Genomic DNA, 13,049 nt, shown 5'->3' on the forward strand with positions numbered 1-13,049 from the left:
AAGTCTAAATAGCATACATACAACGACATTATTCATTCACAAATTTTCTTACATAAAACTGTTAACTTTTAAATAGTTAACTTAATAGTTATACCAATGATAATATCTAATTCATATTGATAATATAAAAAAAAAATTACACTTACAATGAATAGAAGTTAGACTGATTTTGAAAAAGCTATCCAAGAATTATGTGAGAAAAATTATTTTTGGCTATAATTTAAATTGTGTATCCGGATCATGAAACTTTTTAACCTTGATTTCAATTCATAAACCTTTTAATAATGAATTTTAAATTAATGAAAATTATCACGATGACGAATATTACAAAATAATTATTACGCACTAATATCACATGAACATACATATTGCAAGTTGATAAATGGAAACATTCGAGGGCGAAAAGTCAGAAAAAATTCACACACACACACAAATAAATAAAGAGAAGGTTGAAAAAAAAAATCAAGCATCTTAAATCCTGTGAGATTGACTCGAACGTATTCTTTTATAATGGTTTTGAAAAAGGAATGTAAACTACGTTTAAAACAAATATATCTTGAAATGATCAAGTTAACCCCTTTGAGTAAATATTTGAGACAAAATATAAATAAGAAATAGAGACAATAAATGCACAAATATTTGTGCATGTTCATCTTAAACCTCATGAATCATATATGTAGAGTCCTAAACAATGAAGCAACTGAATTTTCACAAAAGAAAATATTTATACAATCACTTTTTTCCTATCTAGCTTTACAGTTTTTTGTTTCCAAAACTCTTCTGAATTTTTATACAGCTATTTTTTTCAAGTGTTTCGACTGTTACAAATAAACAAAGAATATTAGTGCATGTTTCAATAATTAAAAATGTTTCACTCTTTATATTCCATCTCGGGTAAGACATATTGTGTAGTAAGTAAGATTTTATATATTTTATAAATTTCTCCATTAACATTTGTAACAAAAGAAAAGAAAATAAAAAAAAATATTTCTTCTTAAACTAAAATTAACTTATGTACAGGGACGAATCCAATGGAGGCCAATTTTTTTTATATACAATTATTTAAATATCTAACTTTTGATAAATAATGATTTAATAAATAAAAGATTTAAAAAATTATTTATTAATAATTTTATGTATAAAATTAGAGATATAATCTATTACTAAAAAACATTAACCAAATATCAACTCAAAAATTTATTTTTATACATTTTCCTTTATTAACATTTTTTAATTTTAAGTTTTTTTAATATATACATAAAAGATCCTAAAGAAGGGAGCAAGGCTCCTTGTCCCCCTTGGATCCATCCCTACTTATGTATAAACAAATTTATACATGTTCTCTCAAATAAAATTCTCTAAAAGATTATTTTTAACTTATGCATGAAAAATTTTAACCTATAACGAAGCTTGAGTTTTATTTTTCCTTCAAATTTTCTTTTCCTATTAATAATATTTATAAAGAAGTTTATCCAACCAGGTTCGTATAGCTACTAAAATTTTATGTTCAAATTAACGAAAAAAGCTCGTCTCAAGACTACTAAAATTAAAATATAAAGACAATTTCCAGTATCCTTACTAAATATATTCATTCTCTTATATGCATACATTTTACAAGCACACCCATCAAAATGAAAACTACCACAAATGAGCAATATATACAAGCATTCAGTTGATATATATATATATATATATATATATATATATATATATATATATATAACCTAACAAATTAACATCCATTCTATGACAAGCAAACATGGAACACTAAGAAGCATATATATCACCATTTACAGATCCTGCTCAGCAAAGTTTACTAAATGATACATTCGATAATAAGCATTAGTACTCTATCCAAACCCACTTCATCACCAATCACACACACTCTTCTTTTTCTTGTTATGCCTTGACAAGATGATCATCAATGTCATTAGTGTCCTTAGTAGCAAAGTACAAACGAGGATCAGGAGATGCGACAGTGATATTCTCCTTGAGCTTTTCACACTACTAAACAAAGTATTTTTTAAGATGGTTTTGAGAAGGTTTTTATGACAGTTTTTAATCGTCTTAGAAGGTCTTAAAATGTCTTTTTTTTTTAAATAATTAAAATTGAAAATACTAAGACAGTTTTTTCAAACTGTTTTAGAAAGTAGACTAAAACAATTTTTTAAAAAATCATCTTAAAATGTATTTTTTAAAAGAAAATATTTAAAAAATTGATGACTCTAAGATCTTAAGATGATTTTTCCCCCAAAACTTAGAATGTCTTTTTGTAAAAAATATTAAAAAATTAAGAATTCTAAGATAGTTTTTCATAGAATCATCTTAAAATGTTTTTTTTTTCAAAAAATAAAATTAAAATAAAATAAAATTTCATTTTTTTTTGTGTAAAATTCAATTCCAAATATTCAAATATTCAATAGACTAATTTAATTAATGTACCGTATAAAGCCAAAAAAAAAAACATCACAATGCCTAGACAAGGTAAAAATAAAAAATAAAGAAACATTGAAAATTAGCATAATGTAAAATAGGAAAAATGTTCTTACGTTCCAACTCCAACGCCGAATTATTTTTAAAATATATTAAATAATAAGAAATATCCTAATAGTCAAATATTGATCAAATAATGATTAATTAAGTATTAACGTTAATATATTTTATAATTTAATTAAGCATCCTAATAAATTGTCTTAGTTTATTGGATTTATATAGTAGCTTCAATTTGCAGGCATGCATATATTCAAAATATCTTCACCTTTTTCAATTGAAAATAACTATTTAATAATAATAATAATAATAATAATAATAATAATAATAATAATAATAATAATAATAATAATAATAATAATAATAATAATAATAATAATAATAATAATAATAATAATAATAATAATAATAATATAATAATAATAATAATAATAATAATAATAATAATAATAATAATAATAATAATAATAATAATAATAATAATAATAATAATAATAATAATAATAATAATAATAATAATAATAATAATAATAATAATAATAATAATAATAATAATAATAATAATAATAATAATAATAATAATAATAAAAAAATAAATTGTTGGAGTAAATTTCATCAAAAATTAAAAACTTAATAGTAAGAAATACAATTAATCCTAAAAATAACCAGTAAAATAATAAATTCAAGTTATTCTTAGCGTATAAAAATAATTTCAAGTAACTAAAATAGCATCCAACAAGACAAGCATCATAAATTATAACTAGCTCTAATTTTCTATTATACACAATATTACTTATAATTAGAAGGAAAAACACATACATTAACAATGGCAGGGCTCTTTGCATTGTACCCATGGTCGAATTTTATATGATCAGCAAGTGTCTCAGCCTGCAGTAAGATTGAAAACAAAAAACTTTTAATTTCAATGCCTTGTTCTAAATCTAATATTTTAAGTAATATTAAAAGCAATAATAAAATTGGGCAAAAATCACCTCCCACAACTCCCTGCAACATGATCTTTTAAGAGAAGATAGCATCTACAACATGGACAAAATTGTCAATAATTGAAGATGCAACCAGAACTAAAGCCAAACATTATTTGGCAAAAGGTATGCAAGTTAAAAATAAAAACATTAGTGTAATAATAACCAAACCAAATATCTATTCCGGTATCGATTTCTAATATATGTTGATAAATGCCATAGTAACATATAATTTGATTCAATTTTTCATACATATAGATTGCTAACTTGGGGGGCAATTGTCAAAGGAAATTCTATATCTGCAACTCAAAAACAATATATATATATATATATATATATATATATATATATATATATATATATATATATATATATATATATCAGTTATGGAAAATACTTTCCTAAGTCCTAACCTGATTTTAGATAAGGCGTTCCAGAAATAAGTCAAATAATCGTACCATATTTTATCAAGGCACTAGAAAAGAACACTAGAAAAATGAGCCACATAAAAGAAACCAGATTATTTTAATACTTTACAATATTAATTAAGAAGAATTACTAATGCAAATAGTGTCCATTACACGCACCTCATGACCAGCAAACATCCACTTATCACCATCGTTCAAGTGTTAACATCTACACAAAGTAGTAACTAGCAAGCATATAAAAAATACATCAAAAACTGCTTTTAGAAAATTCAGACCTTTTGCTTAAATAGGCATAACATAAAAACACACAAAGTAACACAAATGCTAGATTGGACAAAGTACCAAGAGAATTAATGTGTAACAGTACTAAAAATGGAAGTCAAATATAAGTTTCCTTCTAGCTTTGTGCTATTTATTTTAAGAAACTTTAGTTTAAAGTCCATTGAGTTTTAATCACAAAGAAATAGTTTCCTTCTACCATGTTGGATAATAATGTTATTCTCCTTTTTGAATTTTTATTTCTTTTTTGCAAAAGATAATTCAGCTTGAATAACATAACATATCTAGGTCCAGTGGGAAATTAATTGACAGGAACAAATTAGGATTTAATTACATGAATGACCAGCATTGAAGAATGAATACACAAAGCTATGAGCATTGAGTGCAAACAGTGAAGCCATATATCAAGTACAGGGGCAACTCACCCAAATAATTTCATTGGAATTTGAAGATTCAGAGTCCTTGGCAATAACGCCGGATTGTAATCTCTGGTATAGTGGCACAAGTGCTCCTTAACCAGCAGTCTCAAGAATGCTAGAGCTCCCAATAACTAATCTCTTTGGCAAACCCTTCTTATTCATGTACTCTGTCAAATTATTGGCAATTGTCTCTGTTGGATTCTCTAAAACTCCATGGAATTTCTTAAATCCTGTCACATGAATTGTGGTTGTTGTTGTAGTAAAAACATAACAACGAGATAAAAGTGAAACACATGGACATTTCATCGAACGGGTAGAAGGGAGTAAACCATGCAAACCTGCAAAGATTTATTTTCATATCTCCTCATCTAAATGATATTCAAAAAAGAGCAAAGATGTTTAAGATGCACTGCAGCCACATCGACGACAGAGATCCCGGAAGAAGGCAAAATGACACACAATTTTCCTCTCTGAGCGAAGATTTGTTCAACTCCTTTGAGTCTATGATTCTCAAGAATTTCTTCCCACGCATCCTGTTCCTCCACATATCTTCTGAGAACACCTTTGGCTTCGTCCACAATGTACATGACTTCCTATTCCATGGCCGCAATGGGTCCTCTCCAACTGTACAACATCCCCTCTGGCATCTCCTCCCAGGGAGCCGAGGGCGCACCAGCGACGCGGGGTGGAGAGGGTGGGGCTGAAGGACTAGGTTTTGGTGAGGACCGGGGAGAGGTTGTGGGTGGTGGCGGTAAGGAGGATGAGGCGGTTGGAGGAGGAGATGGACTGTGCAAGGATTGAGGAGAGAAGGCAAAGGTTTCACATTTTCAGCTTAATATAAAATGGGAAAATATCTAAAGACAAAGACGGTTCTTAAAAACCATATTTGAAAGGTTGTTTTCAAGGAAGTTTTTACAAAACCGGCGTTGAAAGGTTGTTGCATATTTTACCAAGGCGGTTTTTTAAAACTGTCCTTGTTTTAGTGTCGTAAATTTACACTTTTGCAGTAGTGACTATAAAGAATGAGATGCATACTTGCACAATAAATCAGACCTTGTAAGAGAAGCAACTTCAAATAAAAAACAAAGTGCCTATTGATATTCTACAAAACATTAATAAGCATAGTAATATAATCATCTTCTTCCTATTGAGATCCACACTCATTAGCATAAATATATACATCAAGAAAAGATTTGGCTCAATTGCCACTCTTTCCATTGTGACAATCCATTTTTTCAATAATATCAAAATTAAAGAAATTGCACGCAAGTTTCCTAGTCTTACTAACACATACACAAATCAGGTGCATTTATGTCAATAGCAAACACTTCTATCATCATTATAATAGATTGACCAAGGAACATTCTACAATCTACATTATAATTGCCAACTAGTAATAGATAGAGTTATCAATGGCATATTGTAGCAGCCAGATAAATGTATCAGTCATTGTGAGAATAAAGTCATTCTACGTTGGTTAAAAGTTGCCTATGACATCGGTTATTAACCATCGTCGTAGCCAAACATGACTTTCTACGACGGTTCCATAAAAATCGTCTTAAAAAATGGTACCTTTTAAGACAATTTTTAGCTTAAAACCGTCTTAGAAAGAGACATTTCTAAGACGATTCTTAAGTAAAAATCATCTTAAAAGGATAAACTTTTTAAGACGGTTTTTCAGAAAACCATCTTAGAATATATTTTTTTTAAAATTAAAATATATTGAGAATTTTAAGACGATTTTTTGAGAAAATCGTCTTAGAATATAAACATTCCAAGATGGTTTTCAGAAACCGTCTTAGAATGGATGTTTTTTTTTAAAAAAAGTTAAAAATATTTTGAGGATTCTAAGGCGGTTTTCACAAAATATTGTCTTAGAATGTAGATATTCTAAGATAGTTTTTCAGAGAATCGTCTTAGAATGTGTTTTTTTTAAATTAATAATTTCATATACATTACTTGCAATCAATCTCAGATTTCTATTCCTAGTCACATGTTATTTCAATTTTATATATTATGAAATAATAATAATGATAGAACTAATAATAATAATATCAGGATAAAATTACTAATAATAATAGTTTCATATACATTGCTTGTAATCCATTAGATTATGAATTATACTCTACTTTTCTCAAATTTCCATGTATGTTATGCTAAGAAAGAACACACCTCTATCAATAAAAATCTTGTAGAGTCTTTGTACTTGTTATTGCATTATACATGGATAGAATGCAATGAAAGGATAAAACATGTCAAGTAGACGATGGTAAAAAATATAACAGGATTTAAAATAAAAATAGAATAAAAAATATGATGTATAATTAAGAAATGAATAAAAATAGTAGAATACTAGAAAAAATAGTTAAAAAGGCCACAAACAAGTTTGAGTCACATGTCACCCAAACATGAACACTATTAATTTAATTATTTAGACAAATGAAACTACACCTATTAATATGAAAGGATAGATGGGTAGTGTTCTTTGAACAAGTAATCTAAGATGGGTAGTGTTCTATAAACAGGTAATCTTAGGACCGAGCAATTTGGCATTATTAATTGTCTAAGAAATGCCGGCTACGATGCTACATGATGTAGACCCCTCATTTCACATAGGGTTAAGCATTTTTTCCAGAATGTACCTTAACACTCGTATTGGTTGCTTCACAAGAGGCTTCAAGTAGTGGATCAAACATGGGGTTGAATGCCACGGTAAAAGCACAATCAATTATATATTATACAAAATAGAATTCATGAGAAGAGGTTCAACAAAGTAAACATTAAAACATACATACACTAATTACTAGTATCATCACATAAATACAAGATTGAATAAAACAATATTCTATGTATTACCATCAACAAGGGTAACAAAATCCAATTTCTTCATACTGAAGTATAGTCTTATCCCCTGAATTTGGGATCCAGTGAGCAGCAACCCTAGAGGAGTAAGAGTCTCGTTTAAGAAAACAATTCAAGGAAGACACCCCAAACAACTAGAGCATTTTCCAACTAGATGAGGTTGTCATACCCTAATTTCGTTTGGGGACCATTGTTTGTCGGCATGCGATCTTCTTTTGACCACTTCAAAATGTTTAACACCCATCCTTGTGGAATCCGTAAAGTTCTGGGATGTTTTGGAGAGAAACCAGCCAAAAACACGAAAACGGGAGTGTATTTAGCAAAGTGGGGGTGTGTAAATAGACTGTTACACCCTAATTTCATCTAGGGACCATTCTTGATCGCTTCGGAAGGCTTAACATCCATCGTTGTGGAATCCGTAAAGTTTCGTGAGGTTTTGGAAGGAAAACAACCAAAACACACAAAAAAGGGGGTGAACTTATCAAGATAAGGGTGTAAATAGCAATTTTTGAATCTAGGACCATTTTGGAAGCTGGGTTGCTTAAGGAGGAAGCAAGCTAGCTCGCCTGGGCGGCAAACTACACCCCTTTTTCTATAAATAGGTCGAGGGGGGCTGTTCCAAAGGGTTCCTGACCCTATGCTATGCATTTCAGCTATTTTGGGTGAAAAAAAGGTGTTTCCGTGAAGAAAATCCAAGCCGAGGTGCTTTTGTAACGCTTCCGAGGCATTTTGGTGAGCAATTTCATGAAGATTTTCCTCCGTTCTTTGTCGTTCTTCGTCCGTTCTTCATGCGTTCTTCGTTCTTCAATCGGTAAGTTTTCGAATCCGAGACTTTCAATTCATTTCTTGTTTTGTTGGCTTTCATCTTCATTTCGTTCTTTTGATTTTCTTTTCTTCCGTTTTTAACGAGCTTTAACCATCGTTTAAGTCGTTATCTTGCCTAATAAATGATAAAATGAATTTCAACCAATCATTTGTGTTGTAATCTCGTTTAATCACTATTAAATTACAATTCAATCGATCGTTCACGTTGTAACCTCGGTTAAATAAAAAAAAGACAAAATAATAATAAAATAAACAAAATATCTTGAAATAATAATAATAAAATAATCAAAATATCTTGAAAAAATAATAATAAAATAATCAAAATATCTTTGAATAAAATAATAATAAAAAGTTAATTGAACGTTTTTCTTTGGAAGTTTCCTTGAATGAATTGACTAATAACCAAAGTGAAACTAAGGCTAAAATCAACTCACAAATCAAGTTTTGTCCGCAAAAGTCACTTAAAACCATTTTAAGGTCCAACACCTTACACGGTCCTCTTTGCTTTTATCGGTTAACATGGACCGTTCAAAAGCATAAAATCAACAAATAACTTTACCGCTTTTGAAAGAACTACGTAGGTCTGATTTCCTCATCGCAATTGAGAGGATACGTAGGAGCGAGGGAAACACTCTTGTCGACCACAAAAAAATAAAAAATACAAAAGACCTGTCATACCCTAATTTCGTCCGGGGACCTTTGCTCGATGACGTGCGGCCATTCTTTGGTCCTCGTGAGGTGCGTGGCACCCATCATTAGGCAATTTGTGAAATTCCAGGACATGCCGAAAAACCAAAAAAATATTGATGCACAATCCGTAAGTTTCCGTGACACATCGGAAATCAAATGGAAGCATCGTTGCATAATTAAGTGAGGTTCCGTAACATTCCGTAAGTTAAAAAGGGGATGATTATGTAATCCGCAAGGTTCCGTAACATTACGGAAAGAAAACAAGTATCGTTACGAAATTCGTAAGTTTCCGTAACTTTACGAAAAAAGAATCACCAAAAAACAGCAGAGGGGGTGTACTTAGTAAAAATGGGGGTGCAAATAGCACCCAGGCCCACTTGGGCCCTCCAGAATATTCCTCCAGAAGGCGGTTGCTTCTGGAGGAAGCAACCCTGCTCGCCTGGGCGAGCTGAGCTCGCCTGGGCGAGCTGGGCGGCAACCACCTCCCCTATTTTGCTATAAATAGGGGAGGAAGTGAAGAAGGAAGGGGTTCAGCCCCTTAGGCACTTCTCTCTCTTTCGAATTTGCTTGGAAAAATTGTTTCCGTGAAGAAAATCTAAGCCGAGGCGCTTCCGAAACGTTTCCGTAACGTTTTCCGTGAGGAATCTCGCAAAGGTTTCAACCGTTCTTCGACGTTCTTCATTCGTTCTTCATCGTTCTTCGATCTTCAACGGGTAAGTACCTCGAACCAAGCTTTTTGATTCATTCTATGTACCCGTAGTGGTCCACATTGTGTTTCGTGCATTTTTATTCTCGTTTTGTTTACTTTTTTATACCCCCTGTTGACGTGCTTAAGCCATTTTACTTAAGTCATTTCTCGCTTAACTTAAAAATAAAATAAATTTCCACCGAACGTTTGAATTGTATTATCCATTAACTTCGGTTAAAATGAATTCCGACCGTTCGGTCGTGCCGTAACCACGTTGGAAATAAAAAAAAGAGGTAAAATAATAATATAATAATCATAAAAACATCTTTTAGTAAAATGAAGCGGAAAATCAATCGGACGTTTTCTCTTTGGGATTTCTCATTCTTAATCGAATTGATTAATAACTAAAGTGAAACTAAGGCTAAAATCAACTCGCCTAGTCAAGCTCGTCCACAAAAATAGGCTTTTGAAGTTTGTCATTTCAATTTCTCACTAAGTAAAATGGATCATTTTTTAGGTCCAATGCCTTAAAATGATCACCACTTAAGTAAAAAAAGAATCACAAGTTAAGCAAGAACTACGTAGGTCTGAGTTCCTCATTGAGGATACGTAGGAGCAAAAGCCCCGCTTTTGTCGACCACCCCAAGAGATCGTTAATGGTCCAATGCCTTAACGTTTCTCTCCTTTCAAAAACAAGAGATCGTTAATGGTCCAACGCCTTAACGTTTCTCCCCTTTCAAAATCAAAAGACCGTTTAATGGTTCAACACCTTAAATGACCTTTTGTTCAATAAAAACATATTTTGCAAAAAAGACAAAAACAACTTAACCAAACACTTTGTTCCAAAAGAACTACGTAGGTCTGATTTTCTCATCCCAAATTGAGGAATACGTAGGAGCAAAGGGAAACACCCTTGTCGACCACAAAAAGAGAAAATATAAAAAGGGTATAAAGGATATAAGAACATAAAAGGGAACATAAAAATCAAAGTCATGTTTGCACATTCGATTAAAGGCTGCCGTCCCTTGGGACGGACGTGTGGGGTGCTAATACCTTCCCCGTGCGTAAATACAACTCCCGAACCTTTCACTAAAAAGTTCGTAGATCGCGTCTTTTCCGGTTTTTCCGACGTTTTCCTCAAATAAACGTTGGTGGCGACTCCGCGCGTATTCCTTTCGTGGAACACGCATCCCGCGAGTCTCGCGTCGCCCTCCCGCCGAAGGGTAGGTTGCGACAGTTGGCGACTCCACTGGGGACCGTTTTTTAGAGAGTTAGGCCATTTAATCTTGTGCAATGTTTTATCATGACTTTCTCCTTTGTTGGTTTCCCTTTATTTGTCTTATGTTCTTGTGTATATAAACTATTTGTTGCTTTTAGTGTGTTTTAAATGTATGCATGAAGTAAATATTTATTCATTTGATGCACACAAACACCAACACTATTTGCACACACTGTGAGTGAAAAAGGGCCCTATACCCGGGTTCATGGGAGCATAAGGAGTGGAGGTGAATCTGTGATCATGCTAGGTCTCCGACTTGCTTGATTACAGTGAACCCTCATCTAGAGCTTTTCTCTTTGAAAACCTATTGTTGCTAGTAGTCCCTACTGCTACAATATGTTCTTCAAAGGGGATGATACCTCTAGAAACCATCAAGAGAGATATAACTACCTTGGGGATTATTGCTAAAAGCCTAGTTAGTTCTCTCCCTTATAGGTCCCTTAAATAGGGGCACGAAGCAAACACGCTGCGTGCCATTTTTCACACTGCCATGCATGAGTATCATATACCCTTTTGCTTATGTTTGGTAAATATTGTCATACTGTGCACATTCCCGCATTGTGTCTTTTGCATAGGCATTGCATATGGGTTCTGTCTTGATCCCTACTGTAAACAAACCAACGGAGGGTCCGTGTCGCCTTCTTAAAAACGTGCGTTGGGGCATTTCGCTACCCCTAGACATCGTATCTAAGGAGGGGACAAATTCCCCGGACCCCCGCATTCCTAGATTGCATCTGTGTCATATGCATTCCATCATGCATTCATCCATCCCACCCATGAGATATCGGAGTTTTGATTTGCACCAGCTTTTGTCTCACTTTAGTAAGCATGGGAACAAATCAAACCGGCAAGAGGTTCTACCAAGTCAAGGTCAAAAGCCTAGATACCACCAGCATCAAGGAATTAGGGCGGTTGATGGAACCCTTCCAAATGCAAGCCTTCCGCAAGACTTACGGAAAGATCTTAGAGTTGACCATAGCAGAGGTGTCCATAGAAGCCATTGCATCACTTACCCAATACTACGACCAGCCTTTGAGGTGCTTCACATTCGCAGACTTCCAATTAGTACCAACCATTGAAGAATTTGAGGAAATTCTAGGATGTCCTCTCGGGGGAAGAAAACCATATCTTTCCTCCGGGTGTCTCCCCTCTTTGAGCAGAATTGCAACTGTGGTCAAAGATTCAGCAAGAGGTTTGGACCGCATAAAACAGACTCGGAACGGCATAGCGGGCCTACCACAGAAGTACCTAGAAGACAAGCCGAGGGGTATGGCCAATCAAGGAGACTGGGTCCCGTTTATGGATGTGTTAGCTTTGCTAATTTTTGGGGTCGTCCTCTTTCCAAACGTGGATGGTTTGGTAGACCTAGCAGCAATCGACGCTTTCCTTGCCTACCACCATAGCAAGGAAAGTCCGGTGGTAGCTGTCTTGGCAGATCTATTTGACACGTTTGACCGAAGGTGCGAAAAGAGTAGCGCACGGATCATCTGTTGCTTACCCGCCCTCTGTGTTTGGTTGGTTTCGCACTTGTTCCAACAAGACACAAGACATCCATGTCCGCTCCTGAGCCATCGCTCGTGTACTGAAAAGAGGAGAATAGATTGGGACCGGCTCTTGGCCGGGATAGGAGGTAGAACAATCAGTTGGTTCCCCCGATGGAAGGAAGGAAAAGAAGGAGTCCTTTTCTCATGTGGAAGATACCCAAACATTCCGCTGGTAGGAACGAGGGGTTGTATTAACTACAATCCCGCGCTCGCTATAAGACAACTAGGGTACCCTATGAGGGGAGCACCGACGGAAGAAAGCATGTCTCCTTTCCTTGTGAGGGATTTCGGCGCACAAAATTCCAAGACTATACAAAGAATCCATAAGGCGTGGGAAACCCCGTTAAAGAAAGATCAAGAGCTTAGAGGCATTCGTAATGGCATCATTGGTGGGTACCACGAATGGCTGAAAGTTCATATACGAGGTTTAGATTGGCTCGCCAAGTTAAAAGTCGTCAGCAAAGAGAGTTTTGAAGCACCGGAAGAGGACGAAGAAGTCCAAACTCTCAAAAGCGAGTTAGGAAAGGCAAAACTTGCCAAGGAGAAGTTCAAGTTGGCCGCT

General features: G+C 33.6%; 1 long non-coding RNA gene and 1 pseudogene across 1 annotated transcript; both read right to left on the reverse strand.

Moving 5' to 3' along the window:
* Positions 1-1,899: 1,899 nt before the first annotated feature.
* The window catches only part of LOC114417812, a 149,540-nt pseudogene continuing 138,390 nt past the window's right edge, over positions 1,900-13,049 (reverse strand).
* On the reverse strand, positions 3,196-3,503 carry LOC114417813. Its single transcript, XR_003667931.1, has 3 exons — positions 3,483-3,503; positions 3,310-3,378; positions 3,196-3,210 (listed from the first exon to the last, which is right to left on the reverse strand). It is a non-coding gene; the product is annotated as an uncharacterized LOC114417813 (long non-coding RNA).

This window comes from Glycine soja, chromosome 7, assembly GCF_004193775.1.
Source record: "Glycine soja cultivar W05 chromosome 7, ASM419377v2, whole genome shotgun sequence".
NCBI classification, from domain to species: domain Eukaryota; kingdom Viridiplantae; phylum Streptophyta; class Magnoliopsida; order Fabales; family Fabaceae; genus Glycine; species Glycine soja.